Source organism: Protopterus annectens, chromosome 5.part0, assembly GCF_019279795.1.
Source record: "Protopterus annectens isolate FY-2018-M chromosome 5.part0, PAN1.0, whole genome shotgun sequence".
Taxonomy (NCBI): Eukaryota; Metazoa; Chordata; order Ceratodontiformes; family Protopteridae; genus Protopterus; species Protopterus annectens.
In genome coordinates, this window is record NC_056735.1 from 1,314,780,909 (window position 1) to 1,314,808,245 (window position 27,337).

At 39.4% G+C, this 27,337-nt stretch overlaps 1 long non-coding RNA gene across 1 annotated transcript in view; it reads left to right on the forward strand.

The window, feature by feature from the left end:
* Positions 1–7,450, forward strand: part of LOC122801645 — a 69,491-nt gene extending 62,041 nt beyond the window's left edge. The window contains exon 3 of the long non-coding RNA XR_006364773.1: positions 6,160–7,450. This is a non-coding gene — a long non-coding RNA (uncharacterized LOC122801645). The remainder of the gene's footprint in view (positions 1–6,159) is intronic.
* The last annotated feature ends 19,887 nt before the right edge of the window (positions 7,451–27,337 follow it).

Genomic DNA, 27,337 nt, shown 5'->3' on the forward strand with positions numbered 1-27,337 from the left:
ACTCCTGTGATCTGTGGCAGACAGGTAGTTAAATAGCATTTCTCAGAACTACAATTAAATATAGGAGGACAACACATAACACAGTGAGATATAATTGGCATTAAATGTCATATTGTACATCCCATGAACCCTCTGCTTCTCACTTGCAAAACAGGTCAGAGTGGCACTACCTCAGGTCTTCATAACAAAGTATACACTGTTCCCATGTACAGGTGATGCCTATGGTTGCAGACAACACTCACACCAGGCAGAATCAAGCATCAGTTCTTAAGGATGCCCTCATACCAGCAGGTACTTCTTAAAGTCTCTCCACAGAAAGAATCGGAAAATTTTGCTCTCCCTGCCACACCATGCCACTCTGCAGTTGCCACTGGTGAAAAAGCCATGGTCACTCAGTAGATCTGCTTGAAGAGTAATATTGTACACCTGTCTACATGAAAACATGTTTCTGAATCATATGTTGTGCAAAGTGGCACCGCACCATGGTGTTAATGGCATTTCCTGGTCTGTTGAATAAGTACACACATCACATTACCAATGCTAAAAAATATATGTATGGTTTGCACTACTAGGTATGCATAATGTAGTGCACAGAGAAGGCTTTTCACAGACATTAGTGCTATTCAGCTTCATTAGTATCCTTCCTGCACTGTGCAATGTTTACCATGGATCCTGTTATGCATGCCACAGTTGAATAGGCAGTCCAGTGTCAGAGGACATGGAGCACTGCATGCACATCAACATCAGTGCCATTTGGTGGCACATGGCCTAGCACCTCTGGTCATGACTGGAAATAGTCCTTCAGATATAAATATAGAATGACTTCTCAAGGTGATGACACAATGTTCCACACACCAATGCCATCACTAGCATAAGACTGGTCCAACCCTGAAATGGTTAACTGGCACTGTGTGTGATGATAGGAGGTACTGCCAGGCATGTCAGGAAAAATAGGGCAGTAAATTTGTAACATATGCCAGCGCAGCTAGCTGGAATTTTGTAAATAATTATATGTCATTTGTATATCAAACTGATTTATACAGATGCTTGTGCTGAAAATGTATTTGTGAGATTTGCTTGTGTTAAAATGTATCTGCTAGAAGAAAAGTGACGTACATGTATGTTTAAATGCATATGTTGTAACATAGTTAAGAGTCAGTCTTAATCCACCTGACTTTGCAAAATATATCTTAAATTAAATTACTTATGGGTTAAGCCATAAAGATGTTATCCCACAGTTTTGAATGGAGCCAGAGATGCAGTGTCTGGGATAGAGAATAGTTGGTATCTCCTGTAGGAGGAGTAAAATGGTTTTATGGTTTTATGACTTCCAACAGCTGCTCCACATCTGAACAAAGCTCTATCTGTGTGTATTATAGCACATAGGTGCTAAACCCTGGTAGCTTCTAGTGATGGGGGATAGTGCAGGAAACAAAGTCATATGACCAGATGTATGTGCTGTCATTCTGCATAGAAATAATGTTTTAATATCAGAGAGACTGAAGTCTCAGCAGCATTCTGTATTTTCTCTTGGATATGACAACAAGGACTACTCACCCATCTTGCTTTCCTCTATTCAGTAAGTAGTAACAGTAATTCTTTTAGTAAGGCAGGATGTGCAGTGGTAGCATTGTTGTTTCACAGCAAGAGGTTCTCCGTTGCTCAATTCCTTGGAGCGGCGGAGGAGTGCCTTCTGTGGAGTCTGCATGTCCTCCTCACACGGTTTGGGTGGTTGGTGACATGAAAGAATAAATCTTGCCTTTGTTGAGTGTTGAAAGCTGGCAAGAGCTTTCGTGAAAATCTACTGCCAATCATTAGCGGACTGGAGAAGCGCTTGTGGGCGACTGGAGTTCGAACAACATATAGTGAAACTTGCTAAATACTCTTTTTTTCTATAACTGTGTAAAACTTTCCGTCGGTGTTATTTTTAATATTCCATGTGTCTGAAACTCTGGTGTTTACTGTAAATAAATATTTAGTATTTTCATGTTCTTTCATTATTTATTATTAAATATTATTTAAACTGTTCATTGTGGCTGGTCCTTTTTAGAAAATATTTAAGCTTTGAGAGAATTTGCACATATTTATTTGGTGATAACTCTGGCCACTCCTGAAAGCCTGGTTGTTTGGTCAGCATTACCATTTGTATTAATATTAATTTCATCCAGTATAACTAGATACCCTTTTAAGAGCCTTATAGTAATTGACTGATGGCAATGAATCTACCAAAGTTGGTACAGCAGGTAATCAGTGCCAGCCTTTCCCAGGTATGTGTGTGTGTGTGTGAGTGTGTGTGTGTGTGTGTGTGTGTGTGTGTGTGTGTGTGTGTGTGTGTGTGTGTGTGTGTGTGTTAAAATTAAATCTCAAAGAGTGTGTCTGTCAGCTATTTGGGGCAGGGACACAAAGCACTGGTTTCATAGAGAAGGTGCTGCAGGACTTGGTTTGGACACTTGGCTGAGGACCTAACCCTACAGCTGTACCAGTGGATAGCCTTACTGGGGACCTGGGGAGAGACAGATATAGCGAATCCGGACCCCAGGCTGAGTGTGTTCCTTGTATGCTCTTAAGGGAAATTGTACTTAATACAGAGAGGTCTGCATCTAGAAATACTGAGTGAATCCATTTGTATTCCAACTGAATGTCCCTCTCCAGTCTCAGTGGTGAGGATTCAGGCTCATTGATTACTGGCCCAGCATGGGGACATCACACTGTACATGCCACTAATGGTCACAGTGTGGCATCCCAATCCCATCATTGCAGGTTATAATCCCTAACTCCCAGTAATATTCCAGAGTATGTGACTGCCACATTCACTTCCCATGATCTTACCCCACACTATAATATTCCAGTCAACTGTCACGGTCTCCCCCACCTGAGCAAGTGATAACGATGGTTCTTTCCTCTAATACGTGTTTCTTGATGTCTCATACACATTGTGGCCAGACCGTGCACTGCTATGCATAGCTTGAATGTTGCAGGCAAGATACTATTCTTTGTTATCTGTGTCATGGCTCATAGTTGAGGATCAGATGCTGACACTTTGACAATGGTGTAATATAATCCACCCACCCAACACTCCCTCAGTTTGGGTTCTGCTCCTTCATCATCTTCCCCTGTATCCTGTCTTTGCCTTGCTATTGCTTCATCAGTTACAGCCTGTTCTGCCATGGTGTTGCTAGCCTATCCTTCTTGTTTAATAGTAAAAAAAAATAAAAAAAAAAACAGGAAGAAAGGAAGGGAAGGTGATTGTGGCTACACAGGAAGCTGATACTACTAATTAAGACAAAAAAGAGCTCACACATGGAGTTGAAGGAAAGGAATGGGAAGGTGGTGGGTAATCACAGCTAGTGGCCTGAAGCAAAGAATTTCTGTTAGACTGTTTACCAACACACATCCACAGATCATGAAGTAAAGACAAAAAACTCCTGTTTTGCAAGGCTGCTGATACATTATGGTTTGAGATTTGTTTAAAAATATTCTCCATTTCCATATATCTAGTTTTACCACTTTGTACTTTTGATTTAGCCCAGTCAAAATTGTCTTGAGTTTTAAATAATACACTTTCACATTCTTTTAGTTTATGTCTAGGCAATATTTTACAGTAAATATATGACTGTAACATATCCCAACAATTACTTGCTAATGTCATTCTTATCATTAAAGAACCTCTTTACTTTAGTTACACATGATGGCATTTTAATTATAATTGCTAACTTTTTATAATTAGTACATAGTTTGAATATAGGAACATTATGATTTGTAAGTGGGAAAGAAAGAGGTAGGGAGGTGGAGGAGACCCAGTACTAGGAGACAAGCAGGAGCAAAGCAAGGGAGGTGAGGTGAGGGTAGCAATTATGTCATCTTACGGGGACGTGGCTGAGAAGGTCAGGAAGGAGAACAAGGGCTTTTTTATGTATGCAGCAAAAAGAAGGATGGTAGGAATGCATATACTTGGCCAAGCTGAGCACAATCCACAGTCCCTTATAGATAGGGCAGCATGAGTGGTAACTGCTGTGGCTAGGATACCTATATTGTCTACCAAGATCAGTCACCTAGTGTCAGCCTAGGAGCCTATGATTATATATTAGTGTCTGATTTTTGGAATGGTTTTCAATCATTTGCACAATTATAATGGATGGCTAAATTAATATTAAGAGATTATCTTATGTTAACCTTTTATTGTTATTTATAAAATTCCTTGTTAAGACTTAACATTATAGTTGGTACTATGTATGTTAAGTTTTATTCTTCTGATATTAACTGAAACAAATTTTGATGATACAGATCAACATGTTCTATGTGTCATTTTTAAATAAATAAAGTAAAGATTGTATAGTAATGGCCTTTTTGCATTACTGGCAGTTGGCATTTATTAATCATACCTGTTGCAATAATTTTTATATTATAAAACTTACTGAAAATCATACCACTTGATACAGATTCTTTTTCTGTGTCTTTTTTCCACTGTGCCTGATAACCCTCAAGCATCCATGATGAGCTTCAATCCTATTCATTTACCTGTATTTAGAGGGTGACAAATGACTGAAAGGGTGATTGACTTCCCAGCAATAATAGTAATTTTTATTAAGTTACTAATCCAGTCTCTGGAGGCTGAAATGAGCATTTGTGATACCAGAGGTCATACTGGTATGTTTTTCCCCATGCTGTTAGGGCTATCATAAGCAACATGGGCTTATTAAGTCCCCTTCTGTCATCCTAGATATTTCATTGCTGTGCATGCCTCCAATGATCAGCTAGATGGAACAAAGAATTCCCTCCCCAAGGATGGATGACCAGCACCACTCATTCATTGCTACTACCCCCTCCCCAATCAATGAGCAGTATGTAAGATAGACTTAAAGAAGCATGGATTGTCCTGCTGAGGGGCCTACCTGTATCTACTTGGATAGAAAATGGATAACAACTTGGCTGCTACTACAGGTACTTGCATAATCAGGTATGCATCTGTTTTATCTTAATGTCCAGATTATTGTCTTACATGCATATCTTACATTTATTTGTTTTCTGATTTTTAAATTACATAATTTTAATATCTGGGTCATCAGTGAAACTAATTGCAAAATAATATTTTTTCATGGGAATTAAGAGTACACATAAATGAAGTAATCAAAAGAACTATGATGGTTTAATGACGATACGTCAGTGAAAGGCAGGGAATCTTAAGCATTCAGTTCATATTTCCAAAACTTCAAATTTGCATTTACATGTATGAGAGCTTGGTGGTGATGGGGAAGGGATTCTTACCACTCTCACCTTTGCAAGAACACAGGTCATGCTGCTGAGGCTTATTTATTTTCATAAACCTCACAGATTTATTCATCACAGTTAACCCTTTTACGAGAGAGCCATGGCTACACACTGGGTAGCAACATTGCAGTGGTATCATTGTTGAAAGATTTTTGCCTTATAGCTTTACAGTCCATGGTTCAATCCTGTCTGTGTAAAGATGAGAATAGAGGGTGAAAGTGCTTAGTGTATGTTAAATAAATGTTATTTTGTATTTTAACTGATTTCCTGTCATTTATTTGCTTGATAGATGTATTTTCTGCTATTTGTGTGAAGATGCATGTTCTCCCCATGTCTCTGTGTGTTTTCTCTGAGTACTTTGATTTCCTCCCACCTCCCTAATATATGTTGGTACACTAAATTGTCCATATATTTTATTTACTTTTTTGGTTGTGACCTGAGTCATGGCTTAATAGGGTTTATGGACCAACATGTGTACCTAGTTAACAACTGCTTAAATTCATACATACATACAATAAAATAAAATAAAAGGGTATCATGACTATGATCTAAATAGAATGAAGCACTGTCACATCAGAAAAGCAATATACTGCATGCACAAAAATAACTTTTTTATTCACAGGTATTAAAGAAGTATTTTAAATTTAAACCCATTTTGTTTTCTTGTGTCAAATACAATACAGTACATTGCAAAGCTCATTATACTAATGTACAATTATTTAGCTTTTTTATTTGTTTTTTCATTTAACTGTGTCAGTAATGATTACAAAACATCATTGTATATGTACTTCTCTCCCTGACAGTTCTATTTTTATAATACATCATGCTATGTGTACTTTTCTGACAAACAATTCTATTTCTTTTTTTCTGCTTTTTTTTCTTCTTGTGTAGCAACATATCTAGTGAATTATCGATCTTGCAAAGGAATTTTCATCATGCCACAGGACACCCTCTTTGCTGAACTCCAAGGCCTGCATTGATATATATACCCTTGTTTAAAATGGTGTACCATTGCTTTCACGGCATAGAAGTGTATAGTTCCCCATTACTCCCCATTGTTTCTATGAAATGAATAACACTGGTATGACATAGGCACCATTTGGAATTAATGCTTGTAACTGATTTTAAGACTCTGCATTTCCTTTTAGTTACGTGCTAATATCCAACACAAATATAAAAATGCCCTAAATGTATACATAAATAATGCTTTAAAATGTATATATAAAACAGAAAAAAAGCATGTGACATTAACTGTAGTTTTTGTTATTGAATTTGTCACTTTGAAGAAAATATGTATCTTCTGATTAATTTTGTGCATGATAACATATTGTGTGGTTCCAGGCTTTATACAATCAAGTTACCTTACAGACTTATAAAAATGGAAAGTTTGGAAACCATGGTTTTCGTATGTCAGAATAGTTTATACTCGGTTGTATATTTAAGGTAAGAACAGCTCCAAAGTAACATGAACAGCAGTAACACAAACACTCATTGCTCCCCCATCTTGAAAGGACTCAGTTGGGGTAGTTTAGGTGTCACGTTAGGTCACCCCTTGGGTTCTCCCACAAGAGGTGCACCTGGCAAAACCCAGTAGGAGGGGGCCTTGGAGCAGATCCAGAACACATTAGATGGATGAGATCTCCTAGCTTGTCTGGGAATATCTGGGAATCCTGCAGCATGAGCTGCAGACTATTGGTGGGGATAAGATAGTCTGATCTGTCCTGCCCTGCTTACTGCACTATAACCCACACTAGAACTAGCAGATTATAAAGTGATGATGACAGTGATGATGATGATGATAACCAGCACTAAATTACCCTACATGCATTTCTGTTTTCATTTAACTGCCTTACAATGTTCATCTTTGATGTTTTAACCCAGCTCTGTTGCAATAGAGGAATAAAGCTCTAGCTATGAACCAGAAGAAACTAATCTGGCAAGTTGTTTGGGTGTAGAAAGAGCCACATCAGAGAATGCAGGAAGGAGTAGCACCTGCTTGCCTACCATAAGGGTGGGAATGGTGGTCTGATTGGCTTTGTCGTCTTATGCAGGTGATGAAGTTGTGGCCATTAACTGGGGCTATGGGCTTGACTTATGAAGCCGTGACAATAATCCTCAATAGCATGTGGGTGGAAGCACTCACATGCATGGGGGGTGCATAGTAGACAGCCACAGTGAGAAGGGTGCTCAGGGGGGTTATAGACCAAAATAGAAACACTCTCATTGTTCTCATCTTGTGATGTGAGCAAGGCTACAAGAAACCTCCATGGTTGCCAAGATGTTGGATCTCTGGTTAGCTCTTGTCTTCAAGTTAGGAATTCCCTGTATGGCAGGGGGACAAATGTGCTCAGTGCTAGCAGGAAGGGCTGCTAATTGCCAGCAGGGATACAGTCAGATATGCATAGAAAAAAAAAGTGTTGATGTTTTAATTATTTACAAAGGTGATGCTCTGATCCACCCACCCCATCTCAGTCATTAGATTTGTAGCGAGGGTCAAGTAAAGGAGGCAGCTGCACTGGACACAAGCAAGAAAAAACAGAAGGTATGACTGATGGCTTTCAATATATGCCAGTCGGTCACTGCCTGGAAGTGCAAACTTTCTTGCAATACACTTAAATAATCACAGTCGCATGTATGCAGCTGCCTAAATACTGAAATGACAATTAGCATGTGAAGATATTTGTAAAGCTATTATGTATGTATGCATGGGTACATAATAGTTGTTTTCTATGTTCATAGGTTCATAGGTGTGTACTAGGCTAATGGCCCTGGAGCCTTTACAAGCCTAGCCCATAGAAGTGCCATGGCATCATGCCACCCAACGTTAGTTCCCAGTGCCTCTATCAAGTAGAGCCACTGGAGTGATCCTCGGAATGAACTTTCTATTTCCCATCCACTCATCAAGATTTCTCTTGAAGAGGCATTCTACTTGACATGTATGGAAAGTCTATTCCAAAGCATGGGCAGTCTCTGGGTTATGAACCTGTCCCTCCAGTATGTTCTGTTGATTGTGGTAATGAGGTTGAGGTCTCTGGAGCGTATGTTGCAGAGAGATTGAGATTTCCTTAGATGTAGCATTTCTAACAGAGCTGGGTCAGACATGGCTTTGTAAGTCAAGCAGAGATTGCCTCTTCGTAGACGATATGATACAGAGAATAGCTGGAGTTTTTTGAGTCTGTCCATGTAGAACATGTGTTTAAGGCCTAGGATCCCCTTCGTGAGGTACTTTTGTGGCCATTTCAGTTGTTGCATGTGTCTAGTGAGGTACATACCAAATGGAGCATTATACTCAATGACTGGCCTAATGAGGGAAGAGTAGAGAGAGAGATGATGATCTTTTTCTTCCTGGATGCAAAACCCTTGGTAATGAGATGTGCCACATACTTGGACTTTCTGACCACAGTGACAATGTGGTGGTTGAAGGAGAGGTTGCTATCAACCTTTGTCCCCAGAACTCTTATAACACCTTCAGTGTACAGTGGGCTCCCATCGATGTGGCAATTAGTGGAAACTGAGTTTTTCCAAAGGGGATGATAATGTATTTTTTGGCATTAACCTTAAGGCCATGGTTTCAACACCAGTCATTGGGCTCAGTGAGGCCTTACTGTAGGATGTCTACATCACTTGGGGGGTTAATAATGGCTCCCAACTTACAGTCATCTGTGAACTTGGTCAGCCAGATTCCCTCCATGTTGGCCTGGACTTCTGAGAAGTAGATGCCAAACAGGAGAAGACCCAGGACTGATCCCTGTGGGACACCACTCATGACTGGTCAGCAGTCTGACTTGGAGTGTGCTGCTTTCACACTCTGGGTTCTATCTGTGAGCCAGTTTGCAACCCACCTAGTGATATAGAGGTTGTTGCCTAGTTTGGTGAGTTTATCAATAATTCCTGAGTGGGGAATGGTATCAAAGGCCTTGGCCAGATCGAGGTAGGCTGTATGAACTGCCTTGCTCTCATCCACAGCTCTGGTGACTGGCTTAAAAAGTCAACCAGGTTGAGCAGGCATGCTCTACCTTTCACAAAACCAAATTGAGTGGGATCTAGAGTGTGGAGATTCCCTGTATCCTTGTTAATTAGGTCCATGATGATGTGCTCCATAGCCTTATATATCAGACTCATCAGGCTAATGGGGCAATAATTCCCAGGGTCTGTATTTGCTTCCCCTTTATGGAAAGGGATGACTGTAGCAGTGCACCATTTGGTTGGGACAAAGCCTGAGGTGAGGCTGTGATTGAACAGGACACACAGATGTGGTGCCAGTTCACTTTGTAGTTCATGCAGAACACATCCATGGATATTGTCGGCTCCCATGGAAGCTGTATTCTTGGCCTTGGACAATGCAGCTTTAACCTGTGCATACACTGACTTTTAATGAAAGTGAATTACTGGTACAACTTGAAAAGAGCTATTATGTATATGACAGGTCTTTGTTACACTGTGTTAATGAAAGTGGTACCATATTTAAAGCTAAGAGAGTGCATAGAGGAAAAAAGGACAGAGGAGATTTAAAGATATTATAATTAGACTGAAGTTTTTTTTTTCCTTAGGGACATCTGTTTGGAGTATTGCTCAAAGAACAATTAAATCTAGCTACAGCTCTGGCCTTCATCAGTTACTACATTAAATGCTCAATTTGTCTGCAACTGCAAATTACTTCATTTCAAAGAAATTGAGCATAATTGTGTTATTAAAGACATCAACTGTTTTAAGGAGTAAAATGAAATAAATTTTTTGATGTTGAGGTCAGTCAAAAATCTGTACTTAGTACAGTTGAAATGATGTCAATACCCAACAGGCATGGAAAAGTAATATGAAGGTAATATGAAGGTGGCTGATTTTGCTCAGAAAAATCATCTAACTTTTAAGTTAATCCAATATATATATATATATATATATATATATATATATATATATATATATATATATGTGTGTGTGTGTGTGTGTGTGTGTGTGTGTGTGTGTGTGTGTGTGTGTGTCTGTGTTTAGAGAAAGAGAAAAAAACATCTGATGTAGGCATTTTCAGTGATAACTCCAACACTATAGACTGTGTAAGTGTGGCAATAAAGACAACCCTGGAACATATAACAATTGTTGGAGTGCATAGACCACCAAAGTCAAGTGCAGATGACCTTGAGGAATTCATATATTACTTGCATGAAACACAGGAGGGAAGAATAATATTAGTTGGGGGCCTAAATTTACCAGAAACAGACTGGAATAATATTGATTCTACAGTGTTAGTAAGGAAATTATTCACAGCATATATTCAGGAACAACAATTGCTACAGATTGTAAAAAAACCTACCAGGGGACTGAACATACTAGACGTTTGTGTTCCCAAACAAATTACTGTAACTTCAAGTCAAGTTTTACCACCACTGATGTGCAGTGATCATGAGGTTATATAGGTTAATTTGTTGCTAGATAATTCTGCCAAACTGAAATCTAAGTCAAGCCACAGAAGGTTAATTACAAATTATATGGAAGCAAAACAGTCACTATGCAAAACTAACTGGAGTGAGGTGTTCAGTCGAAAAACTGCAGATGGGATGTGGAAAGTTTTAAAAGAGAAATTGTATGAGTGCAAAAAATCAAAAAAATATTTAATATCAGGATCTAGGCATACAACATCAAGGGGATATATTTCCACAATAACAAGATATCTGATTAAGGTGAGAGACAAAAATATAAGAAATGGAAGAGAGGTTGAGCTACAACTTTGAAAACTGAAATAAACAAGCTGGACAGACAGATTAAGCATAGAGTGAGACAAGATCAAGAAAAAATTAAAGAAAATTTATATAAAGATATTGAGCATAATAGGAAACCTTTTTATAGATACATAAGATGTGGAAGGAGTAAGACATAAATTGATAAACTGTGTGCAGATTCTAAAATTTATTCTCAGACACAACAGATTATAGATATATTTACAAAATCTTATGCAAAACAGTTAGGCTCCACAAAAGGGATGGTAAGTTGTCCTAGTGACATCCAGGTAACTCCAGATACTGAAATCAAATTAAACTATATTGAAGAACAACTGCACAAACTGGATCCAAACAAAACACAGGAAGGAGACGAAATTAGTAATAATGACCTGAGAACACTTCAGCAAGAACTTACAGTACCATTATATATATTATTCACTAGGTCATATAAGTATGGGGAGATTCCTCAAGATTGGAGACATGCACTTATTAAACCTGTCTTTAAGGGAAAGGGGAGTAGGACAAATCCAGAGTCATATAGACCCTTAAGTCTACTTTCATGTTATGGAAAAATAATGGAGAAGGTAATATTGGATAAGTTACTGTCAGAACTGGATAGGCTGGGACTTGAAACCATATATCAGCATGCATATGTTGAAAACCAATATATTGCCACCTGTAGCATGATGTTCTATAACAATATAATAACAGCTATGAATGAAAAATTGTGCTGTAATGTAATTTATATAGATTTAACTTCAGCATTTGACAGGGTCATACTCATAACACAGATCAATAAATTAGTACAATGTACTCTTGATAAGATGGATAGCTGCATGGCTTACAAATAGGACATGGCAAGTATCGTACAGCAACTGGACAGGCAAAATCCTTGGTTACAGTCAAGGTGTCCCATAGGGTTCTGTCCTAGGCCCTTACTTGTTTAGATTGTATCTTTCAGACCTAACATTTTCATCTGAGGTGTTCTACAGTCTATATGCAGACAACCTGAAATTAAGAAAACTGATTACATGTGTTACAGATAAGGCATGCCTGCAAAATAACTTGACTAAGCTGACCATTTGGGCACAGGAGAATAATATGCTGATAAAGACATCAAAAACTAAGTATATGAGATTTGATAGGCATAAATTGAAAGGTGAGTATTTAATACAGCACACAGTAATTGAAACTGTAGACTGATTTAAGAACCTGGGTGTATGGGTAGATTCAGCTATGAGTTTTTCTAATCATATCAACCAATTGGTTAATAATAGTTATAGAATTATAGGTTGTATAAAAAGATTTATAAAGTCTAGGAAATCAAAAATAATGAAGTCATTGTTTGTTAGTTACATTAGACTCAAACTTGAGTATGGAATATTTGTTTTTACTTATACAATACTGATGTTCATAGACATGTTCCCACAACCTCATATCAGTCTTACCGATGTAGAATACGGGACAATGTGTGCACTTAGCCAAATAAATAACCTGTTTAGTTTGGCAATCAATTTTATACCTCATGCTAAATTTCTTCTCACCTACAACAAAAGTAGATCCAGTGTCCATGTATTTACAAAATCGGCACATATTACACTTAAACATATATTTCCTGGTGGTTAATGGTCTAATATTCCCTTCCAAAATTTGTTTAAGGTTAGCCCCTTTCCTATAAACAATCATAGGGGCTACGGTAAATTTCTCCCTAAGGAATATGTCATTGGTTATTAGGCTCCAGTTCTTAATTATAATAGACCTTATGCTTAAAGCATCCATGCTGAACATAAAAATAAAATTGTAAGGGTTTGGTATTACACTTTGTACAGGCACAAAAGTATCAACAGTGGTCTCTATGTTCAAAATCGGCCTATAGCATCCGGTTTCTCCCTTAACCTGGACTTCATTGATGAGCTCTAATAATTTATGAGGGCAACCCCTCTTTACAAACATGCTCTTTAAAAATTCACACTCAGTCAAAAAGTCATCCCCTCTTGTAGTCATATGGGCCACTCGAAACAGCTGGCCCTTTATAACTGATCTTTTTCTATGTAAAAGGGTGGCAACTTGAAAAGTGTAGGAAGGAGTTTGAGTAATTCTCCTTTCTAAAGATTTTGGATACATAGAATCTATTTAGTCTGTCATATCTTTTAGCTAAATTGTTATCCATCTTAACACATAGGGATTTATTTTAACCCTTTTAGTTTATTAATTATGTTATCATGGGGAATACTGCTAAACACATTGGCAATATCAAGGTAAGCTGTGTGCAAAGTGTGACTATTATCAACATCTTGTGTTACCTTTTCAAAGAAGTTAACCAGGTTTATTAGACAGACTCTCCCTTTTACAAAACCAAATTGCTGCGGCTCTAACCTGATGAGATTTTTAATGTCATTGTCAATCAAGTCTTTTATAATGTGTTTCATGACCTTACAAATAAGACTCATTAGGCTGCTGGGCTAATATTTCCTGTGGTCAGTAGTGGGGTCACCTTTATGGACCGGCATCACCAGTGCTGTATGCCATACTACCAGGACTGACCATATAGCAATGCTGTTTATACGTAAATTTCAAGACTTCATTATGGAATTTGAGGAGATCTGTGCACTGGAAGTCTTTGAATTCTGATATATTGGTTTCAGGGGGGTTTATTTAATTTGAGAGAAAATTATTAGCTTATGGTCTGACTTAATCAGAGAGGGAGTTACTAGGGGAGGTGTGCACGATGATGCTACATTTATAAGTATCAGGTCAGGAATATTTTTCCTCTATTAAAGTCTAGTAACAATCTGGTCCACTGAGTTTTCATTTATTAAGTCTAAAATCTTCTGAGCATATCCTGCATTAGTGGTGTAGGTATTCCAGTCAATTGATGAGTAGCTAAAGTCTCCTAGAATGATTGGAGTTCTTATTTATGGAGATTTCATCCATGATGACTAGAAACCTGATATTGATTTTTAGGCCATGGAAGGTGTCCTGCAATGGGCAATAAACTGATAGTTGATTTTATTTAGTGTGATTTGGAATTTGATAAGTTCAATTTGTAGGTCTCTAGGAATCTGTCTAGAGGTGATATAATCTCTGACAAATATGGATGTATCGCTACAGTTTGCCATTGGTACTAAAGACATAGTAGACACAAAATCCAGGTTGAGGGAGTGCTACCTGAGCATTTAAACCAGGTTTACGTGATTGCACATATATTTATGCCATCCAAATGCAGGGTTCTTTCCAAATGCAGGAGCGCCTCAAGGTTGGGCAACTTTCTCTACAAGTTTGTTTGACATATGGATGTTAAAAAGGTGTTTGCTTTTTGGAAAAAGTATTAACTGTTTTAACTGCTCTGTTACAATTTCTAGTACTCTGCAACTGCCTTACTGGTCTAGACCATGCCTGAAAAGGGTCCTTGGCTTGGTACATTAACCTGGTAAACAAATGGAAAATGAAAATAAAAAATAATGAAGAACAATAATATCAAAAGGATGAAAACTACTGCATCAACTTCAGTGATCAAAAGGCAGAACAAGCTATTTTCAAATCCCTACTCTCTGGATTTTGTCCATGAAAAAAAAAAAAAACAGATACCATCTACATGCAACACAGTGTCATGAAACCAGCAAGTCTACATGGGAAATGAAAACAAACAAACAATGCTGCATGGAGTAGAAGGAGACATTGTCTCACCCCCCATACACACACACACACACACACACACACACACACACACACACACACACATGCACACACACGTTTTCAGCTCTTTCCTTTATAGTCAATTGTCTTGAGAAAACGTTTCAGTAAAACAGCTTTGCAGTTCAGTTTTTTTTTTTTATTTGCAGCTTTAACAACTGCATTCTGGTTACAAAACTGGGGAGCAAATACAGGGACAAACTTTTATATCACAAATTCTTAAGAGATTATAGCTACTTTGCCATAAGAAACAAGTCCCCATGCTGGTCACAAGAATATGCAGTGACCTATCAAAATATGTAACATTACCATCTGATGTTGTAAATATTGTAAATCTTCATTCATTCCTTATTGATGGGTTTTGGTTCTGTCCCCGGGACCGTCTCGGCCAATACACAAGCTCGCGCCAGCCAAAAAGCTCTCGCGCTAAGTCATACCCGTAGTGTCCCTCTCCTTATTTCTTCAGATCTTGTTTACCATGTACTTCTCAAGACATGCCAAGCAAGCTCTAAGCTAAGTAGTAAACATTTTTCAATATAGCTTTTCCGGATACTTTTCTAGTCTTCTAATTTCTTTCCCTTTTAGCGATTAATAGTCCTCTTTACTCTTGTAGTTTTTGTGTGAGTTTTCTTTCCCTTTTTCTTACCTTTTGGTATTCTTAGTACCATTGTTGGTACAGGCCCCTCCCTTACCCTTGTGGCTTTTACCATTTTTGATATTTCCCTCCCCCTTCTGCCTTTCTTCTTCTTCTTCAAAAAAAGGATAAATTATTTCTTTCTATGTGTGCGTGTTTACCTTAGAGTAACTTGTTGTTTAATCAAAATTGTGACTATATTTTCACATAGAACGTCTGTCTGGTTTATTCAGGATTGTGACACTACTTTATACAATGTCTGACAAGAAAGGAATGACCGGGTTCAAGCAATGTGACAAATGGGGGCAAAAGATGCCCAACTCTGATGGACATCTTTTGTGTGTCTACTGCCTCAGAGTTCCTCACCTCCAATTACAATTACTTACAATCGCCATGTGACATTTGTAAAAATTTTAGCTCACACACTTTGGCAGAATGGAAAAATAAATTAATCCTAAAGGGATTACTAAAAACTCCCTTTTTGGAGGCCCTTTCTGAGGCGGAGGTCTCAATACCTCCCAGAAAAGAAAGAAAAAAGAGAAGCCATTCAGTTCCAACTTCTCCAAGTTCCAAGGAACCAAAATCTTCAGACATTACCTGAACTGACACCAAAATTACAGAAAATGTCTGCTCTGACTATTCTGGCACCAGAGCCTATAGCTCTCTCTATGGTGCTGAAGTCATTAATGCCTTCCATGGAACCAACAACAATGATACCTGCTTTGGTACCGATAGTTACTTCAGTACCAGACACAATTTCAACACCTACAGTGATTTCTCTCATGGCTCCTTTGTCCTTGGTGCTGAGAACTGAAATTTTGCCCAGGAGCAAATATTCTCCTACAACTCACCCCTTTTTTGGGCAACAATATAGTCCATTTCTCGTGAGACCTGACTCTCCTTCTGGAGTATCAACATGTTTGACCAGGAGTCTTTCCTAACTCAATGTAGTGCATAGGGTCCTGGGTTTAAGACTTGCTAGTGAAATGCATGGTGGTAACACAACATTTTATTCTAGCAACTTTACAAAATTATACAAGCAATGTTTAAAATGTGTCCCTGGTAAGTCCCTAGCCACCACCACTTGTGAGCTTTGTCCAGGTTTTTTGTGCTAAGAGGTTGAGAGCTATGGTGAGAAGTGAGAAATGAATTCACTAAATGATAGCCATTAAGTTTCAGTCTTCCTATTTTTCAGGAAGCTGCTGATTTGGCATAATGGTATGTTGCTCTGACTGTAGTGCATAGGGTCCTGAATTTAAGACTTGCCAGTGAAATGCATGGTGATAACACATTTTATTTTAGCAACTTTACAAAATTATACAAGCAATAAAATGTGTCCCTTGGTTTTGACCTTTTGTCCACCCCCCCAAAAAAATGAAATTGAAAATAAGTGCAATAAGCTGTGCAAGATGCCTATGGCTTACACTACTGTCATTCTATTTATAGTGTGGGTGTGGAAGTACACTTTTATGATGGAAATGTTCTGAACTGGGCAGTTTTGTCATTATTGGTTCATGCATTTTGTTTAATTGCCTACAGTACAGCCTATTGGAAAAATGTTCAAACAATAAATTTAAAATGTGATCTGTCTAACAAGTGTGCTGTATTATACAAGGAATATAATTTAATAAAGTCAGGAAGGTGTATCAAAGAAAAGAACCCATGTATGTTTCTTGTTTTGTGTGCAAGGGGCCAATGATTTGAAAACAGGTCAAAGGTAATCTTTATCCACCACTGGCCAGATGCATTTTCTTTGGATGTGATGTGGGTTTCATAGCTGTTTCAATGAATGTGAGTTTCAAGGGCAGATAAGTTTTAATGCTAAGTCTATTTTCATTGTGAGGCAGTATTGCTTTGTTTGCCAAATGTCTATTAGTGTTTGTGCATTGTTGTGCTGTAAAATGTAAAAATAAAATCCAAATAATTATTGTAGAAGTAAAGCAGTATGCGCACATTAATGTTTATGGTAAATAGGGTGAAATAGCCAGATAATGAAACATTGGAATGGCTGCAGGGGGACTCTGGTGCCGTATTTTAGTTGTCTGTTCTTCAGTTTGCATTTGAAAGTTGGTATCCCACAATTCCATTGGAGTGGGTGGGGTTACATAATTATATATGCAAAGTAGACGTTAATCAGCGTACAGATTTGTACCTATTTTTCATGGGCCTTGTCTAGATTTTTGATGTTTCCAGGTTGAGAGGTATGGCCCTGACACCATTGAGCTGATTCCCTGAAGGCCTAATAAATTCCTCTCTCCACCAGAAGACCGTCTTCACTGGTCCAGAGGTTTCGCACTAGATTCCATGGTTGTGGCAGCAGCCACTAAGAAAGAACTTGCAGAAGAAAGTTCGACTGTCTATCCTCCAAACAGGGAGTCTCAGATGATAGACAAACTAGGGAAGTAGATTTATGCTTCAGAAACCTTCGCTTTATAGTCACTGAACTACCTGGCACATTTTACACTTCTCCAAAGGGACCTGGTTACAGACCTTTCAGGTACTTTGGCAGGGGTATTGCCTGAAGAGGTGCAGCATAAAGTCACCTCTTAGCTTGCCCACCCAAGAGTCCATTTCTAACTCCTCCATGTGGTTGATCGCCCATACAACCAAGGGGGCAGCCAGAGCAGCTGGTTCAGGTGTTGTTATGAGATGTCACGCCTGGATGCGCTTATGTGACTTTGCGGACCCCTTCAAATCTTCCTTTGTCAATCCTCCTGTTGATGAGTCTTCCTTGTTTGGCCCAAAAGTTAAAGACATGTTAGCCAGATGTGAGAAGGATAGAAAGACCCTATCTGTTGTGGGCATACACTTTTCCATCCTACACCAGGAATCAGAGAGGTAGAAAGGTGTGGTTCAAAAAATCCTAAGGGCCTTTCTGTGACACACTTGGTGAGCAGTCTCCCTCAGAGCAGGGGGGGGGACTCATCGGGAAGATGCCCCTCCCATGGTAGAGGGTTCCCACAAAACCAGGCCTCCAGAGATTCCTTCTCTGGTCAACCCCATCACTTCTCCTGAAGAGAGGCCCAATTGCTTACCTCTGGAAGCAAGTGGGGGATGTTTTTCTCTGCACCACTTATCCTGGCAATTGATAACATTAGACTCCTGGGTGCAGAGGATAATGACCAGAGGTTACCATATCCCCTTCAATCTTTACCCCAGGCCCCTAAGGTGAATCCCTGACTTTCCACCCAGTCAGAGGGATGCAGCAGCACTAGAAGTCCTACAACTGCTAAGAAAAAGAGTCATCCAACCAGTCCTGACTAACCAAATAGGATTCGGATTTTACACAAGATTCTTTTTAGTGCCAAAAAAGACAGGGGACTGTAGACCAATTTTGGCTCTCAGTGTACTGAACAGGTTTGTCAAACAAGCAAAATTCCAGATGATCACGGTTCAGTCCATTCTTCCATTTCTGGAGAAGGATGACTGAATGTGCTCCATAGATCTTCAGGATGTGCATTACCATATAAAAATTGATAAACGATGCAGACGATACCTCCGCTTCCAGCTGGGAGCCAGTCATTACCAATTTTGAGTACTGCCCTTTGGTCTCTCCACAGCCCCCAGAGTGTTCACCAAATGCATGGCAGTAGTAATAGCTCACCTGAGACTACAAGGATTCCACGTGTTTCCTTATCTAGATGATTGGCTCCTTACCGCTCCAACCAGGAATCTACTGCTTCAAGCCATATCAGACACAAAATCTAGCAGAAAAGCTAGGGATCTCAATAAACACAGAAAAGTCAAAGCTGGTACTGACTCAAAGCTTAGAGTTCATTGGGGTAACATTCGACACAATATCCTGCCGAGTTGCTTTACCTCATTACAGGCTACTTAGATTGAGATCTCAACTTCAAATAATACTCTCTCAAAGTCTTGTCCCAGCTTGACTAGTCCTACAACTCCTGGGCTCTATAGTGGCTGCAATTACACTGGTTCCATTAGCAAGATTCCATATGAGGCTGCTTCAATGGCTCCTAGCAACTCAATGGTCTTTTTTAACACACCCGATATCTTACCCAATCCACATAACAAACCAATGCAAACAAGATCTGAATTGGTGGATGAAGCCAGAGGAGGAGTTGTAGTGTCATCCCTTCCACCCCTCAACCCAAAGCTACAGTGACCATGAATGCTTCCCTGATGGGGTGGGAGGCATTCTCAGGGAAAGACCATCCAAGGCACTTGGTCCCCCTTATAGGCCAGGCTGCATATCAATGTCCTAAAACTGAGGGTGGTGCTCCTAGCATTGCAAGCATTCCAAACAACCCTTCCGTCGGGGACAATTGCTATCCAATCAGACAATATGCCAGTAGTCTGGGTACATCAACAAGCAAGGAGGAGTCAGATCCTATCCATTATGCTGGGAAGCTCTAAGAGTGTGGCAATGGGTGATAGCTTCCAACTGCTTTCTCTTAGCAATGCACATTCCCTGGAACTGCAATCTGATTGCAGACAAACTGAACAGAAACATTCTGATGCCTCATGAGTCATCTCTCAATCCTGTAGTAGTGACACAAATTTTTTGTCATTGGGACCGGCCTTGCTCTGATCTCTTTGCTTCTCCCTTGAACCACAAATGCAGCAGCTTCTTTTCCCTGAGAGATGCTCTGATACATTATTACCCCCGGGTCTACTGTATGCCTTTCCCCCATTACCCTTATTCCACAGTTCTTGAAGAAAGCATAATGGTTGAGAAGCAAGGTAATCCTCATTGTATCCTATTGGCCCCATCAAGTTTGGTTCCCTTTTCTATGGCCTCACTTGGTTCTCCATCCGTGGACCCTGGATCCATCCCCGGGACTCCTTTCTCACCCACAGGGGCTGGTCCATCGCAACATTCAAAGTCTCAAGCTGACCGCTTGGTATCTCCACTTCTGCTGATTGCCAGGTAGATGAACCTATCTTCCCCAGTGTGAAACATACTTCTGGCTTATCATAAACCCTCCACCAGAAAACTTTATCATAGCAAATGGCTCAGGTTTGTAATCTGGGCTAAAGAACAAGGACAAGACCCATTCTCAATCCCAGTCCATAAGGTCTTAGAATACCTGTCGACTCTACTCCGGTCAGGAGGCTCAGTTCACAGTTCACTGAGCAGCTATCACCAATTTTCATGATGGTTTTAATGATTCTTCATTAATGTCCCACCGTCCTTGCAAAACCTTCATGAAGGGAGTTCTGCACCTCAGACCATCTATTAAAAATCCTACTGAGCCTTGGAATTTTACTCTGGTCTTACAAACTCTGACTTGTTCACTCTTCAAATTTTCTGCCACATGTGACATAAAGTTTTTATCCTGAAAAACCTTATTCCTGGTAGCCATCACCTCAGCCAAGAGAATATCAGAGTTGCATGTTTTGTGTGCTAATTGCCCTTATTTAATTTTCCATAATGAGAGAGTATCACCTCAAACTAACCCTTCCTTCTTGTCCAGGGTTATCTCAAATTCAAATCTATACCAGTCCATTGATTTACCAGTCTTGTTCACAAAATTTTCTAACAAAGGTGAATACCGTTTACACCTGTTGGATGTACATAGACAACTACATTTTTACTTAGACTGAACTAAATCTTTCAGAAAGTCAGACAAGCTGTTCCTATCCTTTTCTGGCCCACAATTGGACAACACTGTTTCCAAAGTCACCTTGTCAAAATGGTTAAGAGATTGCATTGCCTTTGTCTATCAACAGAACAAATTAACATTACCTACTAGAGTCAAGGCTCACTCCACCAGGTCAGTGCCCACTTCGGTTGGCATTTCATTTCAGAGCCTCTATGGATGACATCTGTGCAGCAGCTACTTGGGCAATCCCCCATACCTTTATCACACATTACAAATTGGATATGGTCTCCAGGGGGAGGGCTTCCTTTGATTCAATGGTGCTCAGGAATATCCTTCCATAGGGTCTTCCAGGACATAAAGTAGCTGGGGACTCTATCCCATCAGTAAGGAATGAATGAAGATTTACAACATCAAATAAAGAAGTTATGTTCTTACCATAATGTTTGATCTGTGTTATAGATCTCCATTCATTCCTTATATCCCACCCTCCTACCCCCTGCCCAAAGACTCCTGAGGATCGTTTTTGGTCCTGACTACCTGATAGGGCATTTGCTCAGATAGGGCCTCCATTGTCTCTATTCCTTGCAGGCAAATTCAATCTGAAAAAAGAAGGAGAGGGGCACTATGGGTATGACTTAGCTTGAGAGTTTTTTGCCTGGCGCAAGCTTGTGTATTGGCCAAGTCAGTTCTGAGGATGGAAACAAAACCCATCAGTAAGGAATGAATGAAGATCTACAACACAGATTGAATGTTATGGTAAGAACATAACTTCTTTTTCTGTTATGTTGTTGCTCTCATCCTGAATGACTCATCCATAAAATTTGTACCATCCTCTAGCTTTTGGTGTCTTTGTGAAAAACCTGGCAATAAAAAGAGAAAAGTCACATGACTAACAAATTCCACATATATATCAGGATTCAATAAGCCCTACTGTGTGTGCTAATTTGTATTCAATAGGCCATTCTATTTGATGTGTAGAGCTCTGCAAACATGGTAAACATTGTGACATGTTAATTACTGCATAAGCAGCTGAATTGTATGCTAATCAAACAATCCAAAATGGAGGAGCCATTCAACAAGCTATAAAGCAATCGTGTACACTTATAGCCTTTTGCCTTGTATTCTAAAACCTATTGGAGTACAGCCATGGAAACTACACTGGAGGGAAAGAATGTTAGGGGCTGCTGCTACTCTTCCGTATGTGCATGTGCAACAGGCTCAAGTCTATGCTGCAGCTGATGATGATGATAGACCTCAGGCAAAGAGGAGAAGGGTATTTTAACCCCATTTAACTTTTCATGGTCTGCATGAGGTGGAAATTGCAAAGTGCTACAGGGTGGATAGAGACACACTTCAGGAACTCTGCAACCTTTCTTGTCCTCACTTAAGAACAAGGGCATACTGAGAGGAACCAATACCTGTATATGTAGTACTTACAATGTTAGCTACAGGAACCTTTCAGAGACTCACAGGGGCCATGCTGGGGATGTCACAGTCATCAGCATCCAGAATCCCTCACCAATTCCTGAATGCAGTGCTACATCACAACAGTGATTAGACATTTTTCCCCCTACCCCAGATGACACAGCTAGAACTATGCAGGGTTTCTACCCCACAGCACACTTTCCTGAAGTCTTGGGTGCCATAGACTGCACACACATTGAGATCAAAGAACCACCTTAACAGGGAAGGGTATAAAGCAACCTTTTCTATACTGGTGAAACCAAAAGAAAATTTAGAATTAGGTTGCAGGAACATATAAGAGACATTAAGAAACAGAGACTACAAAGTCCTGCAGCATTTCATTTTTTGGAAAAACATCCTAATGACATTAGTTTATTACAAGCTACAATTTTGAAGAAGTGTTTATCAGGAAGGGGGATGAAAGACTAATTAAAAACACTTTAATGTATAAAGAAACTGTTTTCATACTGAAGTTTGACACTTTAATACCAAGAGGCTTGAATAGAGAAGTAAATTGGAGGTCTGCTTTAAATTTTATTAAAGTGTTTATTTAATTGATTGATTGTTTTATTAATTGACAGCTGATGATGTGTATATATAAGGGAATGTGTTTTTTGTAATTTTGTCCTCTTTGAAGGCTATTATGGCCGAGGCACTAAGTCAGTGTAATAACACTAAATGTGGATCTGATTCCTGCTGTCGTTTTATGGGTGTTTCTCTTTGGTTTGTTGCTGGTTGTATTTAAGGGTATACATCAACAGAAAGAGGTTCCACTCAAGTAACTGTCAGGTCATGTGTAATGCTAAGGGAATCATCCGGTACATGTGTGCTGGCAACATGGCCATTATAACGACTCCCATGTCTGATACAACTCACAGCTTACCACAGGTTTTCCAGGGGTGATACGGTACAAGCCCATTTTCTGGGGGGATGCAGGGTATACACTCATAGCATGGTTGATGACGCCCATCAGAAATGTGCACACACACACACACACACACACACACACACACACACAGAAACACAGAGGAAAGCTATAACGAAACACACACTCAAAGAAAAAATATCATACAGCATGTGTTTGGGCTACTGAAGTAATGGTTCTATTGCAAAGATACATCAGGGGGTGCTCTGCAGTATGACCCCAGTACTTGTGCAGAAATGAACATAGTCTGTGCTATCCTACACAATATCATCCTGTGAAAACAGCTCCAAAAAACACCAGAGGATAGGAGCAAACATTCCACCACTACTGGTAAGGCCACCACATCCACATGCAGGTGATGAGTCAAAGGGGGGAACCACCAACTGCTGTGCATGTTGGTAGACATAGGCATGCACAATATGCCCTCACCAATAGGCAATGGATTGCACACATGCTGACAACCTAAGGGATACAACTTTCATACTATACACATACATACAGTAAAAGTGATGCCAGGCAATGCTCACAACCTTTACTTACCCATATAATGGTTGTGTACTGCTAGCATCAGACAGAGTCAGCCCTGAATGACAACATTTGTAACTCCAGGACTGCCAAGGTATGTGTTGTACCTGTAAATGAAAAATAAATGTGTAAGGACATGAATAAATAGCAAATACCTGTAAACTTTTACTTAAAAATGTATCTAAGTAGAATGTGTGTGAGTTGTCCAGCAATGACATCAATATGTGACCAAAATGACTTATGTAATATATATATTTATGCAGTTTATCAGTTAGCATGATTCATGCAACTAAAATACCCAGTATAGAACAATCAGTCCAAACTCTACTTATCCCTACATTCTCACAAGTGGAACAATAAGCATGACTGCCATATCAACGATTTCAAGGTAGGAATCACAACACTAAATGCTGTAATAAATCAGAAAAAAATCAGAATAACATCACCAATATATATCCTAAGCACTCATTTAGCTATCCATCCTGTACATCAGACACATTCATATGTAACTCTGAATCAAATAGATAGAAACAGAGTGATGACACAGTTATCATCATTTGCACAGGGTGGGGGTTGGGAGGGGCAGGAATCCAAGGCTGACACCAAAGTAGTGAGTACTGTATGTGTAAGTAAGGAACACAGGCAGGCATAAATGTAGGTAATATCAAAGGGCTACTGAGACAGAATGACCTGCAACCCTCATTAATGCCTCATGTAGCTGGTATGTTTGGGTGTCTGTATGGATACTCTATGTGAAATGTGTGTGCGAGTGTCTGCATGAACACAGCCAAGCTCTGTGTTAGCGTTAAGTCCTGGCATGTTGGACATGTGTGAGCCATACATGATATAGGTGTCAGTTCATCACTGTTGCCCCTAACCTTGAGAACTGTTCTGCTAGGAGTTGCACTGGGATGTCCATGCCCATGATCAGATGTGGCAGTGTTACCTGAACGTTTGTGTTGTCTGCTGGATAAGCTCTCACAAATACGTCCAGGTCCATGACCCCATGGCCTACCACGTCTGGGTGTGGGCACCTCAACCACTGACAAAGCAGTTGAAGTAGAAGCAAATATCTGGAGAGGGAAAATGATAGAATGGGAAGATACCAAGAATGTATTTGGACTGCAGGTTAGAGACTGCCTCCCTATCAGGGATTGATATCAGAGTATAGACATAGAGAGAGAAATAGGGGGGTCCTACATGAAAAACCAGCAAGGAAGAATTTTTAGTAGAATCTAGAATAGAAGCTGCTATTAAAAAAGACGAATTAGTAGAGCATATAAAATATTGCATGATAACTATAAGAATCAGTCAGAGGAGGTTAGAAAGGTTGGGAAGAGAGATTGGATGAGCAATTCACAAAGAAACAATGGGAGAATACATGTATGCCTCCCAAATATGCAATCAAATCTAGAAGAGTTTTGCCTGGAAATATTTACATAGATACTTCTATACCCCATGTAGACTCCACAGGATTTTTCCTCAGGCAGACAGCAAATGTTGGAGGTGTGACAGGAGAGAAAGAGCTAACCTGGAACATATTTCTGGGGGTGCAGTGAACTGGCGGACTTTAAGGATTCTCTGTGAGATGCACTGTTGAAGATGCTGGGTGTGCAGATTGGTCTGACAACGGAGATAATTTTTCTGAGCTATGATACAGAATTGGAACTGTCTAGACATGGTAAGGCCTTGCTGTGTCTAATAATGGTGGCTGCCAAACAAGCAATTACTGGAAAATATAAATAAAAATGTAAGCCAACTATACTGGAAGCAGTGAATATACTAAAAGAGATAAAACAACTGGAATTGAGATCTTTAGAAAAGGGTAGTAGCAAACTACATAGGAAATATTAGAATTGTGGGAACAATACATACAAGGGAGGAATGAGGTTTAAAATGCAGCAGGACATAAATGAGTTACGTAATGTCTGATTGAAAAAGAATGGGAAGATTGTAAGTGATAATTTCAGTGAGCTTTTAAATGAAGCAAAACACCACATATATATTTTTTTGTAAATACTGGCACAAGTCTCCTGCACTTGTTGATAACTGCTGTTCACTATGTATTTTTATCACAACTTGAAAGCAAAATGATAGAAAATGCACGATAGACTGCATGTCTGATATTAAAGCAGAGCTAAGGGAAGAATGACTAGAATGCAAACAGATGACAGAGCTGCGTTTCTACAAACATATTCATAAATGTTTTTGTCATGCACTAAATATGTTAGCCACACATGTACAACCAACTGTAAATGTCCAAGTGTATGAACTGCTAATACTGGATATGAAATGTGAATTATATGTATACGCATGATATTGTTGCAAAGCTGCGTCTGTGGCAAAGAGAGATAACCCACTATAACTGTAATTTGTAAGTGCAATAATTTGATGGCTCAAATCCAGGGCTATCTAATTGTTTAACCTTTGTTTCACTTTTTTTATCTTTTCGGGGGGGTTGGCTTTACTGTTTGTGTGGCATATGGGTTAGCACAAACATGGCTGACTACCTAAAAAATGAAAATTTAATGTCAGTTGCCTTATGAATTGCAAGCACTCTCAGCAGCATTGCACAGCGGTCAGCAACATGGATGGTAATGATTGCAGAAATTCTACCTGTTACTGATTGTCTGTGTAACACAAGGTGTAAATACACTGAGCTAAACAAGAGGGAGGATATGTAAAGCAGGGTTAGAGTCCTACAGCACTTATTTTTGCTCTGGGATGGTCATAATGATTATTTACACAAATAAAATATGTTTGATATTGCTTTTATATTTGCGTGTTGGCAACCTATGAGCAAACATGGTTCGCTACTTAAGGAAAAAGTGTAAGATTTCATTTGGTTCTCCTTCATTTGCGCAAACAGACTCAGTGGTAAGGTATGGCCTTCAGCATTCTAGACAGTACTGAGTGTAGAAAATACACCTGCTGCCTAGCTTTCCCTGTGGCACAAACGTAAGTGCACAATAAGTTCATTGTCAGAACAGAGGTGAACCAGGGTTCTAATCCAGCACAATCCACTTTTTAGTTAGCTTGTCCCACTGTATTTTTTTCAAAAAAATGTAATTACAAAGGTAATACTACATACTAATAGCCATGTACTGCAGGGTGATTGAGTATAGACATGCTTTTGTAGGTATCTTATGTATTATGTCGGTAACTGGTTTATCATGGCAATGATGATTATGCAAAAAAAATGCCGTTGCATACATGTGATGGACACAATAGTTTACTGAAGCATATCTAAAACTCTCCCATAGCACAGGTATTAGTGTGGAACAGAATATTATGTGAGGTATGTACCACAAAACACAAATCTATTACTTCTTTTTGCGGCTTTTTCCCGGTTAGGGGTCGCCACAGCAGATAACCTTGTCTGCACATTGAATGGCAGTGGAGTTTTACATTGTCAAGTTGCCAGCCTGGTGCCCAACCTTCCACAGAAGGCACACTCACACGCACACCGAGGGCCAATTTAGAGTGTCCAATCCACCTGCAGCATGTCTTTGGGATGTGGGAGGAAACTGGAGCACCCAGAGGAAAC